Here is a 14,659-nt window from a genome sequence, read left to right as displayed (position 1 = left end):
GTAGAACATCAATGGGGTGGGGGGGCGGGCGCCCTGAAGGCTGGCCAGGGCGAGGCCAAACTGGGACGGGAAGCCTCCAGGGCGGATCAGGAAGTGCAGGCGGCCATGGCGGAGCAGGACGTGGGCGTGGGCATGGCGGAGCAGGACGTGGGCGTGGCCAGTGCGGAGCAGGACGTGGGCGTGGCCAGGGCGGAGCAGGACGTGGCCAGGGCGGAGCAGGACATGGGCGTGGCCAGGGCTGAGCAGACGAACCCTCGGGCGTCCAGGGTGGAACTGTCGGACCCTCGGGCATCCAGGGCGGTGGAGACCCTTCGGGCGGCCATGGTGGTGAGGACCCTTCGGGCGGCCATGGTGGTGAGGACCCTTCGGGCGGCCATGGCGGAGAAGCCCCTTCGGGTGGCCGTGGGTCCTTGGGCGCCCACGGCGAGGGCCTATGACCCCCCCCCCCCCCCCCCCCCAAAATTAATGGGGAGAGTGACAGAGTCCTTACAAGTCTCTGGGCTGGATGGAACCAGCGGTGAAGGCTCAGAAGGGCTGGACGGGACCAGCGGAGAAGGCTCAGAAGGGCTGGACGGGACCAGCGGAGAAAGCTCAGGCTCGGCAGGGCTGCAGGGAAGCTCAGGCTCGGCAGGGCTGCAGGGAAGCTCAGGCTCGGCAGGGCTGCAGGGAAGCTCAGGCTCGGCAGGGCTGCAGGGAAGCTCAGGCTCGGCAGGGCTGCAGGGAAGCTCAGGCTCGGCAGGGCTGCAGGGAAGCTCAGGCTCGGCAGGGCTGCAGGGAAGCTCAGGCTCGGCAGGGCTGCAGGGAAGCTCAGGCTCGGCAGGGCTGCAGGGAAGCTCAGGCTCGACGTGGCTGACGTGAAGCTCTGGCTGGACGTGGCTGACGTGAAGCTCTGGCTGGACGTGGCTGACGTGAAGCTCTGGCTGGACGTGGCTGACGTGAAGCTCTGGCTGGACGTGGCTGACGTGAAGCTCTGGCTGGACGTGGCTGACGTGAAGCTCTGGCTGGACGTGGCTGACGTGGCTGACGTGAAGCTCTGGCTGGACGTGGCGGACGTGAAGCTCTGGCTGGACGTGGCGGACGTGAAGCTCTGGCTGGACGTGGCGGACATGAAGCTCTGGCTGGACGTGGCGGACGTGAAGCTCTGGCTGGACTAGCGGTGAGGGCTCGGCTGGACTGGACGGAACCAGCGGTGATGGCTCGGCTGGACTGGACGGAACCAGCGGTGAGGGTTCTGGACTGACGGTCTCTGGCTGGACGGTCTCTGGCTGGACAGTCTCTGGCTGGACGTGGAGCGAAGGCTCGGCTGGGCTGGAGGTCTCAGCGGGACGAGACTCAGAGAGTATGGCCTTCCTGGCAGTACGTGCTGATATCAGTGGGGGATCGGCTATGCAGGAAACCAGTCCAGGACGTCCACATACCGATCCGGAGGCTGGTTTGATGGTAGGCGTGGTGAAGATGGCTGGAGACGGTGGTTGAGTGGCGATGTCATCAACCTCGCCTACGGTGAGGGTTGAGCCACTCAACCACAGCACAAGATCCAGGTACCACTCAATGGTCTCACCTGGATTTCTGGGCGGGATCCACGAGTAGAAGTGTGAATCGAGTCCACTCCAAAATAGATCCCCCAACTGCTGATCAGAGAGCGAGGTTTGATGGCTGTACTTAATGAACTCCTCTACGTAAGATTCTATCCCACGGCCATTCTGGGTAATAGAACACAAAATTGATCCAGCTTCGTCCATCTTTTGTCTTGGTCGGTTCTTCTGTCACGGGTTATGGTGCAGGATGAAGGAGAGGCTGAGACAAGGCTCAAATTCCAACATTTACTAAGATTTCCAAAACAACAAACAGGTACAGGCAGGTTGACAGGCAAAAGGTAAATTCTCACATTAACACATAACATATACACGTAACATGTTCAAGAACCGACAAAGACAGACTGAACAGAGAGAACTAAATACAGATACAAACGACCACTAACGAGGTGAGGACAGGTGACACAGATGATTAAGACGATGAACAGGTGGATGATTGAGGGAGTGAATTCAGGTGTGGAGACAAGAGGATGCTGGGAAGTGTAGTGAAGATGACTAAGACAGACAGGTGCAGACGAAGACTGTGACACATACACTCACCGGCCACTTTATTAGGTACACCTGTCCAACTGCTCGTTAACACTTAATTTCTAAGCAGCCAATCACATGGCGGCAACTCAGTGCATTTAGGCATGTAGACATGGTCAAGACAATCTCCTGCAGTTCAAACCGAGCATCAGTATGGGGAAGAAAGGTGATTTGAGTGACCTTGAACGTGGCATGATTGTTGGTGCCAGAAGGGCTGGTCTGAGTATTTCAGAAACTGCTAATCTACTGGGATTTTCACGCACAACCATCTCTAGGGTTTACAGAGAATGGTCCGAAAAAGAAAAAACATCCAGTGAGCGGCAGTTCTGTGGGCGGAAATGCCTTGTTGATGCCAGAGGTCAGAGGAGAATGGCCAGACTGGTTCGAGCTGATAGAAGGGCAACAGTGACTGAAATAACCACTCGTTACAACCGAGGTATGCAGCAAAGCATTTGTGAAGCCACAACACGCACAACCTTGAGGCGGATGGGCTACAACAGCAGAAGACTCCACCGGGTACCACTCATCTCCACTACAAATAGGAAAAAGAGGCTACAATTTGCAAGAGCTCACCAAAATTGAACAGTTGAAGACTGGAAAAATGTTGCCTGGTCTGATGAGTCTCGATTTCTGTTGAGACATTCAGATGTTAGAGTCAGAATTTGGCGTAAACAGAATGAGAACATGGAACCATCATGCCTTGTTACCACTGTGCAGGCTGGTGGTGGTGGTGTAATGGTGTGGGGGATGTTTTCCTGGCACACTTTAGGCCCCTTAGTGCCAATTGGGCATCGTTTAACCCTCTGGGGACCAGAAACGCGCCGGCGCGTTTTGCTCGTTTTTTTTCACATAGCAGAAAAATAGACTTAAAGTACTACCATCATTTCTGTTCATATAGAGTTAAGAAATATGAGAAAATAATCTGTTAAATGTCTACTTTTTTATGTGCCCACATACAATCGAAATAAAATATTGTGCTTTTGTAAAATAAAGAAAATAAACAGGGTGTGCGTTCTGCCTCTCGGTCACCGTGAACTTTTTTTCTGGAGCACGTCTCTAATCTTCAACACAACTCAGCTAATACTATTCACCCAGCCATAAGCAATATATCTTTTAAATCATTTGAGTTTGTACTTTTAAATGATCCGATTCAAAACTAAAATTATTATTCTCCGTTTATGTCATCTATATAAAAAGAGAGACGTGTCAGCCCATCTCATTATCGTTCTCTCAGCTGATTATCTGTGGTAATGTGACACGCCTACGGAGAGCACGCGCTATTCAAACGCAAATATGTGAAGCAACACATTGAGACGCGTTAACGCCCATGAACTCTGAAAACACACATTATTTTTTAGTCAGATTAATCTACTGTCGTCTTGCGCGGCTATATGTGGAACAATCCTGGGACATTTACCACTGGGTTATTTTCACTTCGAGGATGAACAGATTCAGCTGAGAAGTAAGTGTTTTTTGCAAGTGCTTTGTTCTAATCGCGATATAGAATAACGTAGTGTCTGTAAACGGAAAAATAGCATACTGTTAAATGTGAATCATGTTTGTGTCACACAGTTTGTGTGTGTGTGTGTGTGAATGAATGAATGAACGCACAGATACGCACTGTTACAGACTAAATAACAGACAACATTTCGTTGACTCGTTTTGGATAAAGTTTTTACTCTAAAATAGACATCAAATAAGCTTTTTTAGGAGTTTCTGCTCATATGTTAAATATATAGTATGTTTTGTCAATAAACTAATCAACTAAGATGTTATAGTGTTTGTTCAAGCTATATCAAAATAATGAATCCTCAACTTTGAAATATGTATGATCAAACTAAGACATTTATGGAGAAAGACAATTTTCTTTTCAAGATGTTTCCAACTCTAACTTTGAACTGAAATAAAACCATGTCTATATGGTGAAGGGTGTGTGATAGAAGTGTCCAGACGTATGCACCCTGTATTTTCCTTATAATATCCAAACAATCTAAAAGCCATTCTTTTTTAAATCTCCTCATTCTTTGTGCAAGGCTCCTGTAATGATATGGCCTGATAGCACCTAATAGGGCCATTATGGGAGGGTCTTTGTCTTTCTCAGGTGTGGAATGCCATACATATTAATGAGAGATCAAGCCTCCTGCATAAAGCTTTCTCAAACAAAACACGTCATTAAAAATGTAAAAGACTTTATTGACTTATCTGAATGAGTAGTCAGGATGATTCTCACATAGTTTTGGAGCAAATATTCTAGGCTATGTGATACAATTTTCAAAAGTCTTGTGAAGAAATAATCAATATGTGTTTTGTGGTCTTATTTCAGCAACTTTCATTTTTATTTTTTTCAATAACCACGCATAAACATTATTCTATTAAAAATACAAACATGTACATACATGTTGCTCAGATCTCATGGTAGCCAAGTTTGTGCTATATAGAGTGAATTTACACCTTTGCCATTAACATGTTTATAAATAACTGAAAAAAGCACAAATGTCAGTGCATGTCAAAACATCCCAAGGGCCCCAAAAACACTCTGGTCCCCAGAGGGTTAAATGCCACGGCCTACCTGAGCATTGTTTCTGACCATGTCCATCCCTTTATGGCCACCATGTACCCATCCTCTGATGGCTACTTCCACCATGTCACAAAGCTCTAATCATTTCAAATTGGTTTCTTGAACATGACAATGAGTTCACTGTACTAAAATGGCCTCCACAGTCACCAGATCTCAACCCAATAGAGCATCTTTGGGATGTGGTGGAACGGGAGATTCGCATCATGGATGTGCAGCCGACAAATCTGCGGCAACTGTGTGATGCCATCATGTCAATATGGACCAAACTCCCTGAGGAATGCTTCCAGCACCTTGTTGAATCTATGCCACGAAGAATTGAGGCAGTTCTGAAGGCAAAAGGGGGTCCAACCCGTTACTAGCATGGGGTACCTAATAAAGTGGCCGGTGAGTGTATACTATGTGTGTTTGTGCTCATTATGATTATGTTCAGTATTTCTTTTATATTATAGATGTGACTAAACACAATCTCTATGTAATGTTTCTCCTGAGAAAATCTTAGTGATTGTAAGATTACTGAAGTGGATCAGAATTACACACAGTGTGTGTGTATTTTATATTGTGTGTATAATGTCTCACGTATGATGACGCTGAAGCATGTTGACACTTGACAGCCTTGTTTTCTCCTTGTTGGAGTTCACCTAAAAATCTAGAGGAGGGAGACATATATTTTATACCACAATAAATGTAGTATTCTAGACTCTACAAAAGTATTCTGTGACTCAACAAAAACATTCATGTTAAATCATACTGATTCCAGCACTACTGAACTCTGAAAAGAACGCTATTGAAAAGAATATCAATATATTATTTTGATATGCAATAATCAATATAAAGAATATCAATCAATCTCTGTGTATTTCATTCAGCTTTCAAACACTATTGGATTTGATGATCATCACATCACAATGTGATCAGCACTGTTCAGATAAGTCATTCATTACAAAAAAAAAAATAGTTTATCAGAAATGGTTGAAAATCCCCATTATAATATATATGTATATATATATATATATAATGGAGATTTTGAACCATTTCTGTATACAAACTACACACACACACGTGATAGTGAGTCATAGACAATTCATTAAAAATTAAAATATATAAATGTAAGGAATTTCTACCTTCCTGTAGCTCAAACAGTAGCGTGGCATTAGCAATGTAAATGGCATGGGTTTGATTCCCAGCAGGGAAAGCAAGAATTGATACAATGTTGAATACAATAGGGTTGAGTGGGGTAAAACGCCCCCCGACTGTTAACCAAAATAGCTAACCAATAGATAAAGTCAAGTTACGTTTTTGTTGTTGCATAAACTAAGTTGAAAAGAGTAGAAATATTCACTGTGAAGCTTACACTGAGAGAAGTAAGTTACTTGAGAGAAAACGGATTTCACGGTAAGTGATCTAATTTTCAGCAGTAAGAACAGAGTTTTTAAAGCTTGTTGTTTTGCCGAACATCACAGTTATATTATATGAGAATAGTAAGGCGGCCTGTAGTTAGGGAGTACATGTCATTTAAGGAAAATATAATAATGTTTTTTAGAATTAACGTAAGGCTACTGAAGGGTTGGTCAAAATCCCTTGCCTCTTCAAATACATATATAATCATATATCATTTTGAATGGTTATATACTTCCTTTATAAAAATCAATAATCAAATATATTCATCATCACATAATAATTTTTATATTCTTGTGCTTGTGAAATTATATTTTCTTAAATGCATGGATGTAAGTAACCAGTTTCTTTTAGGTGCCTTCCAATCTTACTTTGAGATTGCACGTAGTACACGCAGGACACGAAGGCCACGTAACCCACAAGGCCGTTTGTCTCTTTCTCTGGGATCAGTAGAAAGGTTAGAGGGTCCTAAAGGCAGCGTGGGCACATATGATTCTTCGCTGGACATATGGTCAAGCTATATTGAGCGTTACTATCAAACTTTAATTGTTGTATTAAAATGTATTCTTTCCAGTATATTTCCTTCCTTGGGAGTAAATGCCAGTGATCTGTTTTTCTCCCAAACGAGTGAATGTTTTAGCATTATGTTTTGGTATACTTAACTGATAATAAGGAGCTCAGACTCTCTTCAGCCTTGATGGGAGCTGTTATTTGCTAGTGTCTGTTATTTGTGTGTGTGTGCGTATGACATTCTATGTAGGTTCTGGACGGTCGGACCAGACACCCCGGCGCCCTTCTCTAACCTGCGAGGCCACCACAGACCTAAATCCAATGAGTGGACGACAACAATCTTTACTAATGGCAATAGGCACCCCTATCTCCTCACATGTGTTAAATTGTTTAGGCTTTCATGTTTCTTAGCCAATGAGAATCATTCAACCTGTAAGCAATGACGTAGCTTAGACCTTGGAAATGGTATAACTGCTGTGATCTTTGTAACTGTAAGCGAGGCGGCCTACGAACTCCTGTGTGAGTCTTGAAGCTGACGTCTGCTGATGAAAATGCAAACTATCTTCAGTAAAACTTTTCTTTAATTTTTTATAATTCTGACTCCGGGTCTTCATTCTTCATATCTGGTTCTGGGTCTTTGACTGTACACCCCTTACAGTTATGGTGGAGAATGCGGGCAATTATTCTCGGTGACACCCCTGGCAAATCAACAAACAAGGTAGTAAGCTTTTGTTAATTGTTAGGGCTGTCTGACTGGAAGAGATTTTGAAGGAGAGCGGGAGAGCTTCACTCCGATGAGGCGAGTGAAGCTTCACTCCGATGAGGCGAGTGAAGGAGTAAGTTAATTATACTGCTGACAGTATAAGAAGTCGCTGAGAGCGTCGTTAAGGGTAACGGCAGCAGACAGCGCAAGCGAAGCGTGCTCTGTGGGGGCCCCGCTGGGCATTACTGGTGTAGCACCACCCCAGCAGAGCACGTCCCTGGGCTAGAGGTCCAGTGGCACCGTAAACCTGCTCAATCTCTTCCATCTCAGATAGGGGATCCCCGAACTTAGTGAAGTGAATCAGGCAGTTAGGGATACTAACAATAACAGGGTTGTTTGCCAGGGATGCATCAGGAACGATTCCGAGAGAAAAATTAAAAAAGTTGTGACCCAAATTGGCATGGACCAGTATATGTAACTGTGATTTTGGAGTATACTTTGCAGTTTCATCACGCAGAAGCCAAGCTGCGTTGTTCAAAGATCGCCGCCTCCATTTCTGCAATAACTTCAGGTGAGTATGAACCATGATTAAGATATGGCAGAAAAATGTAATAACTTAATCAGTAACCTGAAGAGTCCTGAAACAAATAGTGAGACAGGAGAAGCAAACGCTGTAAGCAGCTGTGCTCTAAAGCCCTCACTTTAAATAAATTTGCAGAAATGAAGTTGAGTAATGAAATGAAGAAAGTAAATGGTAGTCAGGATTTTGATTCTGATTGGAAATTTAAACAACTTGACTGGCTACAAACAAACAAAGAAACTGAAAAATTAAAATGTTTAGCCTCGTATTGCTTACGGTGATTACAAGAAGCAAGTGAAAGAAATTCTGGGTCTGGGATAATTTCCCTGGACAAGCGACTAAAGTTAAACAGGCACTTTGTGAAAACAACTTAGAATATTTTGCAGCTTATGAAAATTAATGTTCTGCCAATAATAATGATGAAGATTATGATTGGGCTATTATGATTAAATCCGCCACTGGTGGACTGTAAAAGAATACAGAGAACTGCTTAATCAGTGGCTCTGTTTACATTCCTGAATGGGACACACACTGCTTCAAGGGCGTGCTTGTTGGAGCCGTTGAGGCTGACACATGAACCCACCAGATGACAGAGAGTGTTTTAATGGTGGTCATCAGGACCATTTAATACGTAACTCTAAATTCCCACCGAGAAGGTGTTTAAAAATGTGATAAAATGACAACACATTTCTGGTAATAATGTGAGTTTGAAAGTAGATCAGTGTTTAAATGACGATATTAAAGTTGTCGTCTGAGAAAGAACAAGAGATAAAACAAGGTCAAAAGATTGAAGTCTTAAAGTGAATCCTTTTGAAGAAAAGATCTATAATAGTAATTTTTATAAGTTGATGTAAAATTAATGACTCCAACAAATGTGAGTTGCAAAATATATCAAAGTAACTTAAAGAATGATTGTGTTGCAATTAAAATTTTTAAAAAGGTTTTAGATGATATAGAGAGACTAATCTCACAGATGATTTACAATAACTGCAAAAGTATCACAAGCAGAGAGTGCTTGCCTCGTCAAACTTAGTGTGAATCCTAATTGGAGATTGATAAACTCCAAGAGAAAACTTAAGTCAAATATTAAACTATGGTTGAGAACTTGACAATTAAAATTGAGATTGAGAAATGTGAAACGTTATTGAGAACTAGAATAATTATTTTTATGTAAAACAAATAAGCAGAAGCAGTACTGGATTAACAGTTGCTAAATGCTGATTAAACAAACAGCTTGAAAAGTTGACCATGAAAGAACTAGAAGCTGATGTTTTGCTTTCAAAAGATAAGTTGTTATTGGCTGTAATGAATCAGTTTGCTTATCTGAATCTGATGTGTGCTGTGGCTGAAACTGCCAGTGCAACAGACTCAATCTGAGTGGAAATTTGTAATGCCTACATTTCCTGATGTGTGGGCAAAAGACAAATATAAATAATATGTTTATTTGAAACCGTATGTAATATCTGGCAAAGATGCCTTAAGCTGGGATAGAGTTAAAAGATGGTAGATAAAGTTAGACGTTCAGAGTGCAGTGTACCAGTCCCTCCCTCATTCAATGTCTCTCTCTCAGTCAATGTCAGCTAAAAGCTGTTACCTGAGTCGGTGTCATAAGTGATAATAAGCTATTTGTAGTGACATCTTTGATTAGGTTATTTTAGGACCCGTAACTTCTTTGTCTGATCTTAGTCCCCACCATGAAACGGGGGAGGGGCCGACGGAAATGTACACTGAATGTACGGTTGTGATCTAAATTCACTGAGTATAATCCAAGTAGCTAGGTTGCTGCTTTTAAGATAGTTAATGGATTTAAGTGATTAAATACTGTTGTTATTGACCTGTCTCCCTATGTGAACACTATTAGGCAATCCGAATGGCTCTGGTGACTCTTGAACGTGCCTTTCCTAAGCTCTAGAAAACAGCTGAGTTCTGTTGAAGCAAACAGCCTGTGATGGGAAAGAGCGGTCACCAGTGGGCACGAGTGGCTACTCAATGACGGGTAAGACCTTCTATTGGCCAGACAGGGGGCAACCCAAGCCAGAGTGGATCACGTAAAGTCACTGGGCATCTCAAGATGGAGGTGTTTATGTGAGAAAGGTATGAGAGTGGAGCGGATGACTGTGAGGCCAGCAGCATCCTTTATCGTTAGGGCGGATGAGCTGTGAGGAGTTACAGACAGTCTGACCCCGAAACGTGAGTGTTCCTCTAATACCAATCACCAGAAACCGCATTCATTGCATGGCTTGTTTTTTTATTGTGACAAGCGTCTGCAAATATGCCAGGGGAAAACACCCTGATGGAGATTATAGATAAAGGGCTAACAGGAGTGGGCTTTCAAGAGCCAGCTGAGGCCATGAAGTGATTCCCATTAGTTGTTGTGGAGACAGTAGCAAAACTTTTTATGTACTGGTTTGCCTTATGGGCAAGGAAAATCATAGTGTTGATTTTGAACTAATAGGTCTATGACATAGTTTTAACTCCTGAAGGTCGTTAGACATGGTGGTGGCTAAAGATGAAGACAGCTTTTGTAGATTTGAGAAAAGTCTGGATAACAAGGTGAATGGTCAAAGGTTATTGTAATTAATTTAATATTACATTTTGTCTAAGTTACAGCCTTAGAAGGCTGTTGAAAAAGATTATTTATTTATAGTGAGAGAGACTGCTTGAGCAGAGGAAGGGATGGTAACTGTGTCTGTCTTTCCATTATTGGCCTGCTAGAGCAAGCTGAAGCAAAATAATGATAATGAAACAAAACAACCCAGCTGACCTTGTTAAATTCTAATGAATAATGAACAAGACATGCTTTGAAACTGGTTGGGAGACCATGTAAAATTAGGTAGAAGCTACCGGAAAATGGGAAGTTTAAAATCTTATTTAAAATTTAAATCTTTTAGCAATAATATAAAGAAAAATGAACATTGAAAATGAACAGTTAACATATGTGTGTCTAGTATGAGTGCGTATGATGGTGACAGCACTTTATGTCTTGTATGTATTAGTTTGGGGTACTATTATTTCCTGATTTTGAGGATATTGTGTCATTAACCTCTGGAATTAGTGTTTTATCATTACAGATGGGTTAAGTGAAATGACCAACTTTAAAAAGTTGATTATTCTGAGTCAATCTGATGAAAAGACAATGCAGAACATGGGACGAGCTTTAATTGGAGTGGTTTTCCAGCTCTGTCTGCTATTGGTAATTATGAATGCTTTTGTCATTTATGATATTGAACTGAATTACTCTCTGGATTAGTATTTTATATAAATTGGAGTTGTAAAGAAGATTGCCGTCCATTCTGGGGTAAAACTCTTGTCTAAATTCAACTGAGGGTCTAAATTTAAATAGACAACTAGGTGGGATCATAAGGATAAACGTAGGGAAAAAAAAAAATATATATATATAGACTTGACGGCAGAGAGACAAAGTGGCACATTGGCTAAGTCACTATCCAAATTATCCAGAGTGAGCTCCCTCATTTTTATTGAAAGGCCGGAGGGCGAACAAAGAAGGAGTGAATATAACTTCTAAAAAGAAAAGGTTTTATTTCTCAATCCATTAAATGTATGTATGACATTAGATGTCTAAGAAAACTACAATTTAATAAAGGTAAAAAGAGAAAGCAGCTATATGGCTGGCTGGGATCTGAGTAACATAATATTTTGGTTTCTGTAAAACTGTAAAGATAAGCGGAACTGAGACAAATACTGTGAGAAGTAGTTATAATGAAAAATAAAGTTGAAGTTAATGATAAGAAAACAAGAGTATTGAAGAATTAATAAAATACCATGATTCCCCTAACGAGGGAACTTTAAGTGTCACTAGGCTGACAGTGGTGAGAGACTCGGATGCAGAAGGAACTGGCATTTAGGGCAAGATGGAAGAAATATAGTAGAAGAAAATGTATGTTATGAAAATACAATTTCTGATAGGATTTATGGAAGTCAAATTAAGTTTAAATGGTATGAAAAAGGTTGGGTTAGACATTGTATGATTGACAGGGATTCAAGTGATATAAGGATAAGGAATGAACAAAAGCTTTATTAAGCAGAATGGGGAACGATCCTATATTTTAGTGGTAAAATAATGACTGAAATGATGATGTGAATTTGTTTTATTTTATTTCTATTTTTGAAACAAACAAAAAAGGGTATAAGATGTTATACAATTAAAATGGTACATGCTATGTGACTGTAAACTGAAGGATGATTTCAGTAAAGACTTAAAGTGCTTACATCGATTATTATGGGTCTTAATTATTAATATTTTATTGTTTGTTGTTTATTTTTAGTTAGACAACCATTGTGTTTTAAACCTAAAGGGTCTATAAAAGGGGTAGTGAAAATAATGATTAAAATAATGGATATAGTGATTAACCATCCAACTTTGTTTATAATAAAAGGATTTGGAAATCATAATTTTATTAAAAAAAAAAAAACTAGTGCATATATTCTGGTATTCATGATTATAGACAATGTCTTTATTTAGGATCTGAGTAGTGACTGTGGATCTAGCCCATGCTAGTAGGAATACAGCAATAGTGCTTGCTTATTTAGCCTGGCTTCCAGAGAATAAATATGTACTTGTTTTGTAATCAGTTATGTGTTTTATAAAATTTTAACCTGACTGATAAACTGAGGAAGAATGACATTGATGTCCTGTTGTGAGTGGAAGGTGGGAGAGCCTCTTAATGGGGACTGGAATTTTTAATATCCAGCATGTCCGTGACGAGGTGAAGAGACAAGTGTGACCCGTCAGGGGAGCATGCGTCACCACTCCTCCCTTCCGTAGTGACCTCACTGGTTAGACCAGACGTGGCGGTATTGGACCCCACATTGGTCTAAAACGGGGGACTGAAGGGTTGGTCAAAATCCCTTGCCTCTTCAAATACATATATAATCATATATCATTTTGAATGGTTATATACTTCCTTTATAAAAATCAATAATCAAATATATTCATCATCACATAATAATTTTTATATTCTTGTGCTTGTGAAATTATATTTTCTTAAATGCATGGATGTAAGTAACCAGTTTCTTTTAGGTGCCTTCCAATCTTACTTTGAGATTGCACGTAGTACACGCAGGACACGAAGGCCACGTAACCCACAAGGCCGTTTGTCTCTTTCTCTGGGATCAGTAGAAAGGTTAGAGGGTCCTAAAGGCAGCGTGGGCACATATGATTCTTCGCTGGACATATGGTCAAGCTATATTGAGCGTTACTATCAAACTTTAATTGTTGTATTAAAATGTATTCTTTCCAGTATATTTCCTTCCTTGGGAGTAAATGCCAGTGATCTGTTTTTCTCCCAAACGAGTGAATGTTTTAGCATTATGTTTTGGTATACTTAACTGATAATAAGGAGCTCAGACTCTCTTCAGCCTTGATGGGAGCTGTTATTTGCTAGTGTCTGTTATTTGTGTGTGTGTGCGTATGACATTCTATGTAGGTTCTGGACGGTCGGACCAGACACCCCGGCGCCCTTCTCTAACCTGCGAGGCCACCACAGACCTAAATCCAATGAGTGGACGACAACTATCTTTACTAATGGCGATAGGCACCCCTATCTCCTCACATGTGTTAAATTGTTTAGGCTTTCATGTTTCTTAGCCAATGAGAATCATTCAACCTGTAAGCAATGACGTAGCTTAGACCTTGGAAATGGTATAACTGCTGTGATCTTTGTAACTGTAAGCGAGGCGGCCTACGAACTCCTGTGTGAGTCTTGAAGCTGACGTCTGCTGATGAAAATGCAAACTATCTTCAGTAAAACTTTTCTTTAATTTTTTATAATTCTGACTCCGGGTCTTCATTCTTCATATCTGGTTCTGGGTCTTTGACTGTACACCCCTTACACTACATTATTATTTTTTTTCAAACCTAGTCTGTGGGATAAAACGCCCCCAGGGGGCATTGCTTCTCACTATCATTACTGTAGTTTCCATGGTCCGTCTGAACATCACATAGGCCTACTTTATTTTTCCACCAAATGTAATCTAACTTGTTAGGTGGTTGAATAAAAATATTTGGACTTTATATTGAAAAATTACCTCAAAATAGCATCCGCTAGCTAGTTAGCTAGACAGTAACTTATCATCAGCTAACAATATTTTTTCAAATAGGCTGATTTTCAGCATGTTTCATTAATAAATATTTATATTTATCTATACTGTTATTTTGGCTAGTCTTTTTAATTTTAAGCTAAAACTGCTTGTACTCTGATTTTTCTCGAAATGTATAAGGCAAATTGCTTTTTTTTCCAGAATGGGGGCATGTTACTCCACTTGTGTTTCAAGTGGAGTAACATATGCTAAAAATATGCTAAACCTTCAAATTTACATTAACGTCTACATGAAAACTCTGGACATTTTTCACACTTGGTTTATGTTAATTTATGTAAATGTCACTGAAAGGATAACTTCTAGACACATTTAACTTTGTTTCACAGAAAATAATTAAACAGTCCTTAAGGGGGGCGGCGTTCACCCCACTCTACCATATAAATTGCTTTGGATAAAAGTGTCTGCCAAATGTAATAAATTTATGTAAATGAATTTCACAAACAATATTAATTCACAATTAAATATACTACATAGCTACATAGCCTGTAAAATTATTAACAGGAGCACATTTCTAGTTTGTTGATGATTAGGAGGTTTCTTACTGATGAGGCTGTAGGGGAACATAAGAAAGAAAAGGGAAACAATGAACTAGAAGCAGACTAAATCCATATAGATTATTTCATTGGCAATATGAGTATATATGGATAAAA

The sequence above is a fragment of the Rhinichthys klamathensis genome, unplaced genomic scaffold, assembly GCF_029890125.1.
Source record: "Rhinichthys klamathensis goyatoka isolate OS25496 unplaced genomic scaffold, OSU_Roscu_1.1 h1tg000008l_1, whole genome shotgun sequence".
NCBI lineage: Eukaryota > Metazoa > Chordata > Actinopteri > Cypriniformes > Leuciscidae > Rhinichthys > Rhinichthys klamathensis.
Note: the sequence above shows the minus strand (reverse complement) of the source record.